The sequence below is a fragment of the Berghia stephanieae genome, chromosome 3 (assembly GCF_034508935.2).
Source record: "Berghia stephanieae isolate SIO BIC M18660-M18661 chromosome 3, UCSD_Bste_1.3, whole genome shotgun sequence".
NCBI classification, from domain to species: Eukaryota; Metazoa; Mollusca; class Gastropoda; order Nudibranchia; family Aeolidiidae; genus Berghia; species Berghia stephanieae.
This window is the reverse complement of record NC_088362.1, coordinates 35,816,594-35,835,576: the sequence shown is the minus strand read 5'-3', so window position 1 is coordinate 35,835,576 and position 18,983 is coordinate 35,816,594.

The following is an 18,983-nucleotide window of genomic DNA, read 5'->3' as shown; positions in this document are numbered from 1 at the left end:
AATGTTGTGAGCTTTTTAGCCAAGCGCATACTATCTATAACAAGAAAACCCCCAGTAAAAACGTTAACACAGGTCTTTTCAAGTCATTTCTCGACTTCACTAAGGATCGACCTCGGTCCCTTTGCTGGTGATACTAAGCTGATAGAAACTGTGGACTGTAAAAAAATAATGAACAAAAATGAATATAACAGCTTCAAAAAAGACCAAAATACCAAACACGGACCGGTATTTATGTCTTTATTGTTATTTGTTGTTGGCCGAAGAAGGGTGTTGAGCCCGAAACGTTCCGTGTTTGGTATTTTGTTCTTTTTTCTTTTTTGAAACCGTTCTATTCACTTTTGTTTATTACTTTTTACGGTCCCTTTGCTTGTGAAGCGAATGCTCTACTAACTGAGCCACCTGGAACTCCTGATCACACTCACAAGCACACATACAGCGGTTGTGTGGTCTAGTTGTATGTCACTGGCCTTCGGTCCGAAAGGTCACAGGGTTTGAGTCCCGCTCATATGGCGCATAGTTAAGGGGCAGCGTGGCTCAGGGGTACGGTTTTTGCTTCGTACCCGATAAGTACCGAATTGGATCACCCGCCGTGGCGCTGTGTGGCCTTGAGCAAGTCACCTCGCCCTTACTCAATTTACACCGCTGTACTGCGGTTGACGCTCGGGTTATTCCAGTCTTCCCTTGGAATAGACCCTAGAGATAAATTTCCCCCGTGGGATTAATATAGGGAATTTTATTTTAACATTTTTCTTTATTTAGTTGAGTTCTTGGAAAAGGCCCTTTACTCACATTCTTTCATCGTACTCTGTTTAGAATGAGTACCTGTCGTTGACATTGTTGTCTCTGACTGAAAAATAAACCTGAACTATCGCCTTAAACGTCATGTCCTGTCCTACTTGTTGAGTGTTGCTATTAGCTAGGGACTCCTTATAAAGCGCTTTTTAAAGATTTTATATAGTGCAATATCCACTTAGCGTGCTGAAAGCGCTTTACGAGGGGTCCTTGACAAACAGCCACTCGTAACATGTAAAACGAGACATGACGCCTATTAGGCGATATTTCTTTTTTTTTCATACATAGATAACGCTGTTAACGCTCAGGTACTCATTTTACTCCTGCGTATGGTGAGAGAATCTTGTTAAAAGCCTTTTACTAGGATTTAACTATGCACCGAGCGAGGGTCGAACCCAGGACCTTCCGATCCGAAAGCGAGTTTCATACCATTGGACCACATAGGCGCTTTGAGCACGTTTGCTGGATATTGCGCAATATAGATAGTATGAAGTTGACGTCACTCTGGTCATTGTTGTTGTTTATTGCCATCCGCGTTTATGAATAATTCTCACAAAACTGTATTAACGAACCAGACTATAAACGTTCAAAGTTACACAGTTTTGTGTGTTGGTCCGTTATACTGCCGGATGGCAATGTTGTGAGCTTCTTAGCCAAACGCATATTATCTATATATGCTGGAATTCAGTATAAACGGACACATACACATGATATGTGAATACAGTTGACGTCACTCGTGCGTCACTCGTGCGTCTATGTGGTCTTGTGGTATGACACTCGCTTTCGGATCGGAAGGTCCTGGGTTCGAGCCTCGCTCAGCGCATAGTTGAGTCCTTGAAAAAGGCTCTTTACTCACAATCTCTCACCGTAGTCAGGTGTAAAAAGAGTACCTGGCCGTCAACAGCGTTGTTTATGTCTGAAAAAAATTGCAATATCGCCTTACAGGAATCACGTCTCGTTCTACATGTTACGTGTTGCTGTTGAACAGTTACCACTTGTAAAGTGTTTTGAGCACGTTTAGTGGATATTGCTCAATTCTATATTTTTAGTTATTGTTTTCAGTTGGGTTATTAAATATTCTCATTATATTCCCTCTGTCTGGCTATAAGGGTTAAATATGACAGTTTTTTGAGACCATCCAATAGTTCCGACGGACAAAACTTGTGAGTATTTTACTTCAAGCCATGACATTGATTTTCATGTAAAACTAAATGAGGCACGTGATCGGCCTTGGAGTTTCCAGATCTGAATGGAAACAGCAACTAAATTTGCTAACCGGAAGTCGTTCTTTTCTCTTTGAATGTATCAACGGACTTAGTTATCGAAACGGATATTGCGTCATGCCTGTTCACGTGTGTATGTGTCAAGGGTCACGAAAGTTAATGGAATGAGTTGGGAGCGACGTGCTCATTTATGAAGGACTGATAACCGAACACAATTATCATTATTATTATTATTATCATTATTATTATTATTATTATTATTATTATTATTATTATTATTATTATTATTATTATTATTATTATTATTATTATTATTATTATTATTATTATTATTATTATTATTATTATTATTATTATTATTATATTATTATTATTATTATTATCATTATTATTATTATTATTATTATTATTATTATTATTATTATTATTATTATTATTATTATTATTATTATTATTATTATTATTATTATTATTATATTATTATTATTATTATATTATTATTATTATTATTATTATTATTATTATTATTATTATTATTATTATTATTATTATTATTATTATTATGACACTCGCTTTCGGATCGGAAGGTCCTGGGATCGAGCATCGCTCGGCGCATAGTTGAGTCCTTGGAAAAGGCTTTTTACTCATATTCCCTCACCGTACTCAGTTGTAAAATGAATACCTGACCGTTTAAAGCTTTGTCTTTGTCCGAAAAAAATTGTATTATCGCCTATCAGGCGTCATGTCCCGTCCTAAATGTTTAATGTTGCTGTTGGCCAGGGATCCCTTGTAAAAATCTTTGAGCACGTTTAGGGATAGTGCGCTATATAAAAGCTCAATTTCTTTTTAAATTATGGGCTTGATTTAATATTGTTGTAGTGGACAATACGTTGGGTTGGTTGGAGAGTATTTCCATTACAACAACAATAATAATGAGCCCATAACACTTTGGGTTGTCAGACCTGCAAAGAAATACAGGTTGGTCACCAACAGCTCTGACCACCAGATTAAATCGACTTGCTCACTGACTGTTCAGCACAGAAACTGACTCGAACCAACACAGAAGTGTTGCCAGGCACCTTTGCAAAAATCCCGCCAACTTTATGCCAGAAATCCGCCAACTTTATCCTACTTCAACTTCGACATTTGCCCAAATCCGACCAAAAACACAAAAAACTATGTATCTACTATCTACATTGAACGTTTCATAGTGTGTCTGATAGAATTTAGTGACAACTTATCATTGAAAATGGCTAGCAAAAACAATATCAAAGAGCGTTGTGACGTCAAATTCGTTATTCAATCTATAGGCGTCTGGTTGTGCCTTGTGTTGTGTTGTGAGTTTGTGTGTGTGTGTGTGTGTGTGTGTGTGTGTGTGTGTGTTTGTTTGTGTGTGCTGGTGTTTAAGCCAAATTGATTTGTTATTTAGCGCTTAAAGTGAAATGTTACGGAATTACAGTGCAATTAGAATATTTGAGCATAAAAAAAATAAGTTGAGCTTTTATATAGCGCAATATCCACTTAACGTGCTCAAAGTGCCTTACAAGGGGTTCCTGGCCAACAGCAGCACTTAATAAGTAGGACGAGACATGACGCCTGTTAGGCGATATTGCAATTTTTTCCGACATAGACAACGCTGTTAAGGGCCAGGGACTCATTTTACACCTGACTACGGTAAAAGAATGTAAGTAAAGATCTTTTTCCAAAGACTCAACTATGCGCCGAGGGAGGCTCGAACCCAGGACCTTCCGATCCGAAATCGAGTGTCATACCACAAGACCACATAGCCTCACGGACAAAACTCGTGAGTATTTAACTTAAAATGATGGCATCGATATTTCTTTCATGTAAAAATATAGGAGGCACGTGAGCGAGCGGCCTTGGGGTTTCCAGCTGTGAATGGAAACAGCAACTAAAATTAGAAACGGGAAGTCGTTCTTTTCTTTTTGAAAGTATCAACGTAGTTATCGAAACGGATATTGCGTCATGCCTGTTGACGTGTGTATAATGTGTCAACGGCAACGAAAATTAATCGAATGAGTTGGGAGCGACGTGCTTATTTCCGCAGGACTGATAACCGAACACAATTATTATGGGCTTGATTTAACGTTGTTGTAATGGACAAAATCAATTATGCGTTGGTTTGAGAGTTTTTCCATGACATCATAACACTTTGAGTTATCAGATTTGAAAATATGTACACGTTGTTAACACACAGAATAATTCTACCACGACGTGTAAATTTATATACAGGTCTGACATCCGAACCCACTTATGGGTCTAGTTTAACATTGTTGTAATGTGGACAATATTTTCCGTCATTTTTTGTTTGTTGAGATTTCCATTACAACAATGAGCCCCATAAGGAATTAGGTTATCATACCTGCAGATAAGTGCACGTCGGTCTATCATATCATTATCAAGAATCAAAGTTCACTTTACCCTTACCAACCATTCGTTTGACATGTCAACATAATTTGCGCTTTTAAGAGCTTCAATTAATTACTATACAAAATGCAAATCACATCCAATATTAAGGTAGATTATTAATTCACCGTAAGCAATTTATGTTATGTTGGTAAGCTCCCTATCAATGGCATTTTTTAAAAACATACACACATATTATTACTACTCACATACCAATATAGACAAACACACATGCGCACTAATTCCATTCTATCATTCTCCTCTCAAGTAATAATAAATATATATATATATATATATATATATATATATATATATATATATATATATATATATATATTATTTTTAGAAATATTTACCACAATGTTTGAGACAGTCTACATTAATGTTTCAGGCTTAATTTGATTCCATTCTCTCACTCTTCTTTCAAGTAATAATTAAAATTATATATATATATATATATAATATATATATATATATATATATATATATATATATATATATATATATATATATATATATATATATATATCATTTTTAAAAATATTTACCACAATGTTTGAGACAGTCTACATTAATGTTTCAGGCTTAATTTGCTATCGTCAGGACTGAGTTGTTTTGTTGACTGTTGTTGTTACTTGAAGTGGTTCCGGTTTAAAGTTAATTAACAAGAACTTCCGGCGATGTGGACACGTACCGTACATCTCACTTTTCGTGTTGAGTGTGGCTTCATGAGGGTGTTTGATTATGGTATATTTCTCTTCCAGGCATAAGCTACATTGTTTTGATGTTGGTGTGTATCCTGTTGCTTTAGATAAAATTTTCCATGAAATGTTGTGGTCTAGTTTGTTGTCTTTTAATTTCAAAATATGTTCGCTGAGTTTTGTGGATGTTTTTTTGTTAGTGTTTCTAAATGTTGAGGTGTGGAGGTTGTATCTTGTTTTGAAATTATTTTCCGTTAGTCCTACATATTTTTCTTGCTTGTTTGTTTTAGTTTCGGTGACTGTAGCTTGGTAAATCAAACTTGATTCTAAACATTGTTTGTTTAGCGGGCAATGTTCCTTATTTCTGCAGTTGCATTTTCTGGTGGGTGGGTTTTGCTCTTGTCGGTGGTTTATTAATATTTTTTGTTGTGGCTTGAAATTATTTGTTCTATGTTGCGCATACACGAGTAGCTTATTTTTATGGTATTCCTGTTGATAATTTTATGTAGCTTGTGGTTTTTTGGAAAGTGTGTATCAATTAACTTCAGGAACTGCTGTCCTATGTTTGTGCTGACGTTTTTGTCGAAAGGTGGGTTGAACCAAGTAATGTGTCGTTTTCTTGTTTTACGTTCTTCACTTGTGTGTTGGTGTTTACATGAGAGGGAGGCGTCTGTGTATTCAAATCGTGTGGTGTATCCGCTTTTTGTGAGTGCTTCTTTGTAGGGGGTGGCTGCGACGTTGAATATCTCTCTGTTTTCCGAAAGTTTGCTCACCCTCAGTGCTATGTTTTTTGGTATGTTTTCAATGACGGAACGGAGGTGGTTGCTGTTTTTATTAATGTAGCTAATGGTGTTGTTTGGTTTTCTGAACGGTTGGAATGAATTGGATTTTATGTCGAATGTGATGTCGAGGAAGTCAACTGTTTTTTTGTTTGCTTCTATCGTGATTTTCAAATTGTTGTTTTGGAATATTTTACAGATTTGTTTTTTGATGTTTTCGTTCGCTCTTGGTCGTTTGTTGGTTATAGCGAGTCCGTCATCCCTATAGAGGCCGATGTATGTGTGTGTATGTTGCAGTTGTGACAGGATGTAGAGTCCGACCAGTTCGCATGTTTCAGCACCGTCGAACGAACCCATTGTTACGTCGAAATCATAATGTCGCTTTGTCCACGGCGTGTTGTCATAGTATAGTGTGCTGTGCTTGGTGTGTTTGATGATGTGAAGATAACCCAATTCATGTGTGTTCATTGAAGTCATGAAAATCTAAAAAAAAAATGACTCAAAATATTGTCCACTACAACAATGTTAAATTAGGCCCACAATTGAGGTTCAGATGTCAGAGCTGCATATATTATGTACACGTCTAGTTCAATGTTTAGCATTTGGTTTACTCCAACACAAGACCGTTTCGAGACAACGGGCCATTTATATAGATAGTATGCGTTTGGCTAAGAAGCTCATAACATTGCCATCCGGAAGTATAACGGACCAACACACAAAACTCTGTGTCACCATGAACTTTTATAGTCGGGGTAATACAGTTTAGTGAGAATCACTCACAAACGCGGATGGCAAAATCAAAGGCTTGAGTGACGTCATCTTCGACCTATCTATATTGCATAATATCGTTGACGTCGCCCCCCCCCCCCCCAAAAAAAAAAAAACGTGACAGCTTCCAACCAGTTAACTTCCGTACTCCAGACAAAACTTATCTATTTAAAAATTTTGCCAGAAAACTCGTCCTTTAAATATCGATGGATTTAATTTCAAATGATCCTTCATCTTGGAAAAAAAACACAACTCTCAAACCTGGGATTTTATTAAAGACTTCGTGAAGTCCCAGTTTTGACTTTTTGCCAATGATGAGGTCATTTAAATCGATCGATATTTTTAGACGAGTTTTCTGGCCAAATGTTTAAATACGAGTAATTTTTTTCCCAGAGTCCCGCGGTTAAATGGTTTATTCATCGATTAAAAAAAGATAAAGAAAAAAAAAAAACAAAACAAAAAAACAACCCCATAACAACAAGGAACTGGTGTGAGTACAGGATCCACTTTTTTACACATTAGTGACGAATCGATACCCTAGGGATTTCCACAAACAAGTCCGTTAGTCATGGGCAACTTTCTCTACGTCACCAATAATTTCATGGGCATTTGGGTAAAGGGGACGGATGGGGTGGGGTTGGGGAGTTTTTTGAAAAAGGTGGGGGGGGGGGGGGGGTGAGGAGTTGTGAGATGTGTGTGTGTATGTGTGTGTGTGTGTGTGAAGGGGCATGAAGGGGGTGAGGGGGTGGGAAGGAAGGGGTGGGGGGGGGGGGGGGGTAGAGATTGTGGAAATTGGATATTAAAGATAAATCGAAATATCAACAAGGACAAAGAGAAGTAAAAACAGTTGGGGTTAGAAATATTGATCTCGAATTATTTTTTGTTTATGATTTTTTTAAATTTTAATTTTCCATCCATCTTTATTTTTTTATGTTTGTAATTAATTCCCTCTTTACCAATCATTTTCAAGATTTTGACTGAAACGTCGTATCTACCAATTAATACAACATTTCGAATGAATTTTTAAACTCAAAGTAAAAAAGCGATTCGTACATGCGGTAGGGGCAGCGTGGCTCAGTCCTACGGTCTTTGCTTCCTACCCGAAAGGTACCTAGTTCAATGACCTGCCGTGTATTGTGTGACCTTGAGCAAATCACCTCGCCCTAGTTTTACAAGTTTTACAAAACAGCATTAAAATCATTTTTTTAAAATTGAGATTTTATATAGCGCAATATCCACTAAATGTGCTCAAAGCGCTTTACAAGGGGTCCCTGACCAACAGCAACACGTAGCATGTAGAACGAGACATGACGCCTGTCAGGCGATATTACAATTTTTTTCCGGACAGAGACAACGCTGTTGACATCCAGGTTTTCATTTTACACCTGGGTACGGTGAGAGAATGTGAGTAAAGAGCCTTTTCCAAGAACTCAACTATGCGCCGAGCGAGGCTCGAACTCAGGACCTTCTAGTCCGAAAGCGTGTTTCATACCACAAATAGACAACATAGCCGCTCAAAAATATTTAAGATTATCTCCCTTCGACTATAGCTGAGACTCTTTAACTCAAACGTGAAATCAGTTCTACTGTAAAAAAAAAAGAAAAAAAAAAGGCAATTTGTGTGAAAAGGTGGTATCTAGTCGTCATTAGTCCTAAGTTTGAGAGTTTTTGTCAAGATGACGTCATTCTCATCAATCGATAGTTGGAGGACGAGCTTTCTGGCCAAAATGTTTAAATACGAGTTTTTGCAGAGATCGGGGGTCCCGATAGCTCAGTTGGTAGAGCACTCGCTTCACAAGCAAAAGGACTGGGATCAATCCCTAATGCAATCGAGATTTTTTCTGACCCCCCCCCCCCCCTCCCCCCTCTTCACCCAGCAATGAATGAGTAGCTGAGTCTGTTAGATTTGGCGGAAAGTACTTTGCGATAGACTAGCTTCTTATCCAAAGGGTAGCAAGAAATATCTCTTGTCCGTTTCACGCTATAGAAACCGGGATAAACTCCGGCTCTATGGGCCTGGTGGCTCTGAAGGACTACAGTTTTCCCCCTTTTTTTTGGAGAGATCGGTAGTAGATAGAATCAGTTTTACTTCTCAGCCTTTTGAAAAGTTAATTTCCTCATTTTCATTTTCTGAAAAGATTTATAACTCAATATTTTTCATTTAGTTCTTTAAAAAAAAAGAAATTATGCCCATCCGAGCGGCGTCTTTAATGAAAGAATGAAGTTTACATCACTCGGGTCTGTGTTATTGTTATTTGCCATCCACGTTTATGAGTAATTCTCCCTTAACTGTATTAAACAGGCTATAACAGTTCATGGTTACACAGAGATTTGTGTGTTGATCGAGTACAATTCCGGATGGCAATGTTGTGAGCTTCTTATCTAAGCGCATAATATGAAAAGTCAATCCATCAAACAACAACAAATGTCAATAGAAATCACCCATGTTGCCAAAGTGAGATGTCGTCGTCGCTTCGGCCTTCCATGAAGGAATATAGATAGAACGACGTTAAAGTCACTTGTTATTATTTTTTGCCATCCGAGTTTATGAGTAAATCTTACCAAACTGTATTATACAGAAGAGAAACGTTTGAGGTTACACATAGTTTTGTGTTTTGATCCGTTATACTTCCGGATGGCAATGACGTGAGCTTCTTAGCCAAGAGCACACTATCTATAGATAGTATGAAGTTGACGTCACTCAGGTCTTTGTTATTGCTTTTTGCCATCCGCGTTTATTAGTAATTCTCACTATATTAATCAGACTATAAACGTTCAAGATTACACATAGTTTTGTGTGTTTGTCCGGATATACTTCCGGATGGCAAAGTTGTGAGCTTCTTTAGTCATGCGCATACTATCTATAGATATTACATCAAACAAACTAAACATCTGTTGTCAACAGGGATCATCCATGTTGTCACAGTGAGATGTCGTCGCCTAGGCATCAGAAGGATTAGATACATCAACAGATGTCTGATGAAAGGAATACCATGTTATCACAGTGAGATGTCGTCGCGTAGGCATTCCCTGAAGGAATATAGATAAGCCATCGAATAAAGAAAGGTCTGATGCCAACCAATATGATCCCTCATATTGTGAGAAAATTGGGGGGGGGGGGGGGGTTTACTAGAATCCCATTGGAGGTCAGAAGACCCTGCCAGAGAGGAACCACTTTGGATTGTAACAAAAACGTAATATTTACAACAAAACAAACACGTAAACACGACATGCTTCAATGAATCCATGATCATGTACTTTATACTTTGTGCCTCAGTATCTACGTATCTGATTTGCGGATAAATTTGTGAACCGTGAAAATCAAAGAAATCGATACTGTATTGTACTCGTACTCGGATAACTCTCAAAAATAATGAGTATCGATTCTTGAGTAATGAAAACAAAATGTGTGGCATTTCCGCTATATTCATTAAAAGATTTCCTGTTTTCGGTGACGAGGATGTTGATGTGTGTTCACTCCAATGCTTCTTGAGGACGAATGTACTATGGAAGTCTTGCACCAATTGAAGGTGACATAATAAGCAAGCAAAAATGAATTAGTTTTGAAAAGGAAAAAAAAACGTGATCATGTCACACCTTTGTTTTGGACTTTACATTGGCTCCCTGTTAGATTTAGGATTACGTATAAAATTGCTGTAATGTGCTATAATTATCTTAATGAAACGTCTCCTGCCTATATATCAGATTTGATAAATATTTACACTCCCCCACGCTCTTTAAGATCCAACTCTCAATCACGATTATGCGTTCCTAAAAAGGATCTAAGACCTATGCTGATCGTGCATTTATTCATGCTGCTCCCACTGTCTGGAATTCTTTACCATTCAATGTTAGGAGCGGGGTTGTGGATTCCCAGTCATCTTTTAAAAAGAAATTAAAATCTCATCTTACGAGAAGCTCACTAGATTAAATAAAACATCCTATTTTTAACAATGTTAAACTAGGCCCATAATTGCGTTCAGATGCCAGACCTGCATATATGTACACGCTGCTAGGGATCCATTGTAAAGCACTTTGAGCACGTTTAATGGATATTGCTCTCTATAAATACCCACGTTTTATAATATAGAAATTCCTATTAATTCCCCTGCAAGGGGAATAGATGAAGCTTTAGAATTCGTATTGAGCATGGTATAATATCATGCTTTTATGAATATGGACATTCATAGTTATTTATTTTAACATCACAACCTTCCTTGACAACTCGTGTCATTTGTTCACCTTACCAAAGCAAATGACTGCACTGAATTAAATCTGTTTTAACATCGCCTGCATTCACTAAAAAAATTTCACTCAACTTGAAAATAGTCACGTCTTGCAACATGAAATTAAAAAAAAAATAACCTAAAAAAACACCAAACAAAACAACAACAACCCCCCCCCCCCCCAAAAAAAAATAATAAATAAATAAAATTTTAAAACCAAAAAAAAATAAATGTAAAAAATAACAAAACCTAAAACAAATGACCCCCCCCCCCCCTCCCAAAAAAAATACTGAATCATTATCGTGTCCCAAAAAACTGATGAGCGCGCGGGAGGGGAGTTTTTTTTTTCTTTTTTCCCCTTTTTTCCTCATTTTTTTGTTTTTGCTCTCAGATCGGATATCGATAATTTTTAGACGGTCTTTTGTTTTTTTGTTTTTGTTGTTGTTTTTTGGGTTTTTTTTTAATTTGACGATGTTATATCGATCTCTAATTTTTCCATTGGAGCGTGACTGAATCGAATCCGATGTTTAATTATACGGCATGTTGTCTTTGCCGTATTCTGAAAAAATAATAACCCACAATATTTAAAAATTTGGCCAGAAAGCTCGTCCTTCAAATATCGATCGATTTAAATGACTCTCATCTTGGCAAGAAAAACCATCTCAAACCCGGGACTTCGCCGAAGTCCCGGGTTTGAGATGGTTTTTCTTGCCAAGATGAGAGTCATTTAAATCGATCGATATTTGAAGGACGAGTTTTCTGGCCAAATTTTTAAATATGTTTTTTTAACTAAGAGTACTGTAGTTCTGTATATGGAATAACTTGATTGTCTTGTGTAAACATTGCTCGTGGTCTGACTTTGATTTTGACTGACGAGAGTTCAGCTTTCTCCATTATGATGGTAATTTGTGTGAGGTGTTAGGAGAAATCTTATCATTAAAAAAAAACAAAAACCGCGTTGTTGAATATCGAATCTATTGATACTGTGCATTAAGCTAAAATACTCACAACATCCGCCGGCAGGATATAGATAGTATGCGGATGACATCACTCAGGCCTTTGTTATTGTTTTTGCCATCCGCGTTTGTGAGTTGTTCTCACTAAACTGTATTAACCAGACTATAAAAGTTCATGGTTACGCAGAGTTTGTGTGTTGGTCCGTTATACTTCCGGATGGCAATGTTGTGAACTCCTTGGCCAAGCGCATTCTATCTATAACGTACCGTGCCAATACATACAAAAATATGTGCAACCTTAACCGCTTATAGTAGTTTTTTGATTGATTGAAAGAGTTTAGTGAGAACTAATTGTTAAAATGGCTGGCTAAAAACAATTACAAAGAACTGAGTGACGTAAATCGTGTTCCATCTGGAGATGTAAATACAGAAGATGTCTATTGAGCATTACTATTTTCAATTCTATAGGAAAGAAAAGTGTGATATATATATTTTTATAAAACCCGCAACGGTTTCCAATTTTATTGGAAGTGTAAAACTACTCTCCCGATGATACTGTATACATGCCTTGTGTAACTGATCTTCTAGTTTTAAGAGTTATGGACGCTTATTTTCTTGTCTGAATATATTTAAATGTTGCTGCTCGAAACTCGAAGAAATACATTACAAAAACAGATCAAATAAACGTTTCGGGTTTCCCCTTTATCAACAAAACAGCATGAATGAAACACAACAGATGAATGAGGTGATGTGGTAGTCACTACCACATTATATTGTTCATCTGTGGTGTTTCATTGATCCTGTTTTTGTTGATAAAGGGGAAACCCGAAACGTTCATTTGATCTGATTTTGTAATGAAATTGAAGCTTACATTCGGTTTCACATTATTAATTATTGTCTGAATATAATTATACTCTGGTCGTCATCGTCGCTCTTCTACGAACCGTAATCCTATAAATCTGCTTGGACATCCTGCTACTGAAATAGTTATGCCACTTTTTTATGATTCAATATGTAGCCTATTCATTATTAGACTTCCAAAGACTTCGTTACATGAACACTTCCAAGGATTTTGTAACCGGAAAAGTAGAAGGTGTGAGGTCACATGACTTTTCTTCCCTATTTGTGTTGGGGTGTCAGGAGAAATGTTACCATAGAAACGTTGAATCTAACTTATAGATGTAATATACAAGATGTCCACTGTGCATTATTTTTTAACTTCTATTGAACCCTGCCTTGTTGTTGTTATGTTGTCTTAGATCTTGCCCCCATAGTGGGCAGGGAGGCACTGACTGTATCTTCTATCCCCCTATATCTGTTTTTCAACTCGTTTTCTGTCTTTGTCTTGGAATGAGATTACTGGGTTTTGTCCTGACCCTGGCCGCAGTCCTTGGCTGGGAGGAAACAGTCTAATGTATGGTTACAGTTTTTGGGAGATGCTATTTTTTTCCTTGTAAATCTTCTCTCTATTATATATTGTTATTTTTTTAGTTTTGACATATGATTTGTATACATTTGAGTGTGTTCCTCTTAGTGGGCACCTGTGCCTTTATATGGATGAAACTTTTAGGTGATCTCAAACTAAGTACTTTGATTGTGTGCTCTTGGAATCTACACCTGTTTCCTATTTGAACCAATCCTACCTTTTCTTGGAAGCTTTGTTTGTTTGTTTGTTTTTAAGGGTTTTACGGCGCTTGCAACACATTTAGGTCATATTAGCGCCAGTAAAAAGGAAGAAAATGGGATAGTAAAAAGTTCTAGAATTACAATTAAAGTACCCAAGAAAAAGTAAGACAAAGGGTATCTGAGAACAAATAGGGATCAGATGTAGATTCCAAGAGCATACCACCAATGTACTTAGTTTGAAATCACCTACAAGTCTCATCCAGACACAAGCACAAAATCCAACAAAGAGGAATACACTCAAATGCTTACATTATACATTCAAAATAAAAATAATAATACATAACAGAGAGATGATTTACAAGGAAAAAAATATCATCTCCCAAAACAATAACTATGCATTTGACTGTTGCCCTCCCAGCTAGGACTCCGGCCAGAGCCAGGACAAAACCAAGTAATCTCATTCCAAGACAAAGACAGAAAGCATGTTGGAAAACAGATATAAGGGGATAGAAGACACAGTATGTACCTCCCTGCCCGCTATGGAAGCTTTAACCCTATTCCGAACGGCATATTTTACACCTGATTCCCACCGGCTGGGTGAATTGCACCCGGTAACAATTAAATAAGAAAAAAAGACGGCTGGGGGCATTGCACCCGGTGATTCAATGACAAGATTTAGGCACTGACAACTATAGGAAAGTGTTTCTTATTGATTGGCAGATATCTAAAACAATCAAAAGTGGTCCCCTTTATGATAAGAGTTATGTCCCCTAAGTTACCATCCACTTTCACGTTCATTCTTCTATTTTCAAGCATGTGCTCTCTGTTTTTGACCATTAATTCAATTATCAGCATGAAGATGCGGCTCTAAGGTCTTGTTGGTATGTTTCTCATCAGATTGGAAGGTCCTGGGTTTGAGCCTCTCTCTGCGCATACTTGAATCCTTGGAAAAGGCTCTTTACTCACTTTATCTCACCGTACTCAGGTGTAAAATGAGTACCTGGCCGTTAACAGCATTGTCTCTGTCGGAGAAATTTGTAATATCGCTGAACAGGCGTTATGTCTCGTTCTACATGTTACATGTTGCTATTGGTCAGAGATCCTTCGTAAAGCACTTTCAGCATGTTTAGTGGATATTGCGCTAAAGAAAAGATTGTTAATAAGCTATTTGTTACAAGTAGCTAGACTCGTTCCGTGGACGCTGTACATTTATTCAGTACATGTCATCAAAGCCTGACTAACAAGGATTAAAGATTATTCTGGATTTGTGAAATTACGACAAGTTATCACCTGAGGGATTTCCATAATTGATGAAAGGAACCAAATTCACAAGGGTGGCTACAAATGATTCTGTGGCTGCGACATTGTCAAGAACTTGTCAAGAATTTATCATGCGACAAATTGTTCACCAAAAAAAAAAATAGCGACAGATCTTCTGAAGAGAAAATTGTCAATTGTTGGCACAGTTCGATGAAACAAGTGCTTGCTCTCTCCCACCTTCCAAAGTAAGAAGGAACTGGGACTTTTAGAATCTAAGGTTGTTTTCGGCAGAGGAATCACACTGGTTTATTTCTAGGGTAAACGCTATGAGAACACAGTGCTGCTGAGTTCAATGCACAATGACTGCATGAGATTGTCGCAAACCAGAGATTGTGCACACTTACAATCAACAAAAGATGGGGGTGGCCACAATTGACCAGGAGGCACATTTCACTTTCCCTCTACTATTTTCAAGCATGTGCTCTCTTGTTGTTCTCTATTTCTGACCATTAATTTAAGTCAGCATGAAAACGCAGCTCTGAGGCACATTCCTTCTAAACCAAGCAGAAAACAAACAAAAAATTAAAATAAAATAAATAACCATTGGTGATGTCAAAATTACTTGCAGGGTGATTTGGAGCCATTTTTTTCCAAGGATCAATATAGCAATGTCAAAAATCGTCAAGAGTTCCTAATCCAAATAACCAAAGAACTTGTCTTTGAGCAAGTCAAACGAAAGGCAGCAAACAGGACACTGAATCTGACATATAGACAGAACATAGACAATGCTGTTGAAAGTTTGAAGAAGGTGTGCTGTCAACCAGAAAAGAAAACCACGACCGCACCATCAAAGAACAAAAGAGGGAACACTCGCCACCCTAAAACATACAAAACAGAAAAAGATATAGTATCTGACCATCATACAAAGGTTGGAAGATAGGAACACAATGTTCAAAGTCTTATAAACATGTCTGCAAAGAATATTTGTCTATCTTGTGTGAGAAATGCCTTCAAGAGTGATAGTGAAAGTTATTTCCTTAACGCAGGTTAATGTCAAAGTTGTATTGTTACTCAAAATCTTTTGAAACTGATGTATTTTCCGTTTGGAATAATATATTTTTCACTTTAAATATAATGCATTTTCATAACTAAATGTATTTTAAGTCTCATCAATCTGTTTGTACAGCTGTTATGCATCCCTCATTTTTTCTATGCAGCCAGTTTTTTCGTCTTATTTTGTTACCGGGTGCATTGCACCCAGCCGGGGTTGACCATGGTCAAACTTTTGTCCTTGAATAAAATTTTAAGTTCTTTGAAAATAATTCCTATAATTTGCATATGTATTTATAACCACTATGGAAACGCTCATTCTGAATTTTAAGGAAAAAAATTGATTCTGGGCTAAAATATCTACAGTTGTTTGGTCGCTCCGGGTGCATTGCACCCATACGTTCAGAATAGGGTTAATTGCAATTTTAGAACTTATTACTATCCCATTTTCTTCCTTTTTAGTGATGGTATGACCTTAATGTGTCGCCATAAAACCCTTAAAAACAAAAACAATATGTGGCTTTGTGGTCTGGCATTGGCCTTCGAATCAGAAGGTCCTATGTTCGAACCTCGCTCGGCGCATAGTCGAGTCTTTGGAAAAGGCTCTTTCCTCACATTCTCTCACCATACTAAGGTGTAAAAATGAGTACCTGGTTGTTAACAGCGTTGTCTCTGTATGAAAAAAATTATAATACCACGCCTCACGTTTTCCTGTTGGCTTAAGATCCTTTATAAAGCGCTTTGAGCACATTTATTGGATATTTCCCTATATAAAAGCTCAAGTTTTTTTTGTTCTTTTTTTCTTTCAAATCTATCCAAATGTATCTAAAATATCGATCCGAAATAATATCGATAACCGTTCAAATCGAACAGCTTTTAGACATATCGGTGTTACTGATTTTATCGGCTTGTTTGTTTTTGTTCCGGCCCGATGAATGTCCGGTTTTCTTACAATTCATCAATCCGGTCGATACTCAACTTTTCCGGTTTTTACTTTATCCTGCACCCCCCCCCCACCCCCACCCCCACCGCCCTCCTTTCTTTTTTTTCTTTTTTTCTTCTTCTTTTTTTTTCTCTCCTAAATGATACATCGCCACTACTAGTCGTGGCCCGTACTTCCGTACTTTCCATGTTGTTAATTATAGAAGCCAAATCATTTTTACTGTGAAAACTTTTGGGATGGTTCAACTTTCATGTTTTTTCGAGACGGATTTTGTATTGAATAAAAAATAAATATTTTCGACAGATATTTTATTCACTGAGGTATTATAATATAAAATAATGGTACCTTTTTTAAAACTCTCAATGGGGGCGAAGTGGCCGAGTGGTTAAGGCATTGCACTGTGATCCGGAAGGTCCCGGGTTTGAGCCCCTCTTCGGGAACTTTCATTTTTTCTTCCTTGGGAAAGATTATTAACCCCAAATTTGCTCACTTGGACAGCATGGGTGATTCCTGTTGACACCAGACATCTTGTTTGATGAATTGTCCATATTCCTTCATGGAATGCCTAGGCGACGGGATCTTATGGTGCCGTTGCGAAAGGGCGTAACTTATTGTTGTTGTTTTTTTAACTCTCAGTATGTGTGATCAAAATGTTGCCGCTTGAAGCTCGAAAGAAAAAATAATGATAAGTATTGAATTGTAAGCGTCAACTTATTAGACAAAGACAGCTATTTTTGACGTTTCGGGTTTCCTCTTTATCAACAAAACACGATGAATGAATGTCCTTAGTGTTTCATTGATCGTGTTTTGTTGAAAGGGGAAACCCGAAACGTCCACAGTGTCTGTCTTCGTCTAATAAATTGAAGCTTACAGCTCAATATGAGTGACATATCGACTAGAAACGGTATCTTGTAAAGAAAATGAATAAGAAAAGAAAAATAAGCAACAAAATGCCATACACGGAGCGTTTTGGGTTCAAAAACCTTCATCGGTAAACAACAACAAAAAACAAAAACAAAGCATAAATACGTTTCTAAAAAACTCTGGTAGTCGGCAGATGTTTTAATCGCTTTTCTTTTTATTTTGTTGTTATTTTTCTTGTTGGCTGAAGAAGTGTTTTGAGCCCGAAACGTTCCGTCTTTGGTATTTTTTTTGGTTCTTTCTTTTGAAGATGTTATATTCACTTTTTGTTTATCACTTTTTACAGCCCACAGTTTCTAGCAGTTTAATATCTCTTTTATTTTGTAAGGGTGATTTTAGATGTTTTCATAGAAAACGTTTTAAAACTGATTGTATTGATTCAATATGTAACCTGTTCATTGTCATTCTTCCGGAGTACTGATTACATACTTTATTTACAGCGTTATTCCTGTCAAAATAAATGTTACAGTGACTGACAAAATCAGTCGGATGGTGAAAAGATTTGAACTGAGATATTGCCAGGTTTAGTGAGAAGGTAATTTTTTAAATTAAAAGTTAGTTCTTGTCATAAATGATTAAATCAACCCTTTGTGTATATCTTCGGGAAATATCAAAGCTTAATTTCACTTCTAAATATTTTTTACAGGTAGTCAAGTTGAAAAAGTATGAAATTTGAGAAAAGTTACTGGATACCTTTCCCATAAATCTGACCATAACTTCATGAAAAATCACCCGATTTACTCCAAATAAAGGTTAAAATGCTCTGGGCTCTGATTCATGGAGCGGGACTACGACGATAGTCCTAGACTAAATCCGTTGTCTCAGACTAAAAGGCGTTGTAAGATATTCATGAAGCCGGACAACGCGAAGTCTTAGACTAAACGAGGAACTAAACGGGTGAAATTTACACCCGCGATTTAGCAGGTGTAAATATCGTAGTTTGAGACTAAATTTCAAAATCATAATATTATGTCCTCTACGCTGGGGGAAGTAATTGTACAGCGATTAGAACAAGAATACCCGACAGTTTTTGATTATATATTTATGTTTATTTATTTATTTATTTATTTATTTATTTTTTGGTTTTGTTTATTTTATTTTCTTTACTTTTCTCGAAGATTCGACAATCGCACATACACTCCTCATCTTCCCATTCAAAACACTCTGCAGGGACTCCTCCTCCCCCTCCCCCCCCCCCCCAACACACAGTTTCATAGTAACTTCCTCCTCCTCCTCCTCCTCCTCCTCCTCCTCCTCCTCCTCCTCCTCCTACTACTACTACTACTACTACTACTACTACTACTACTACTA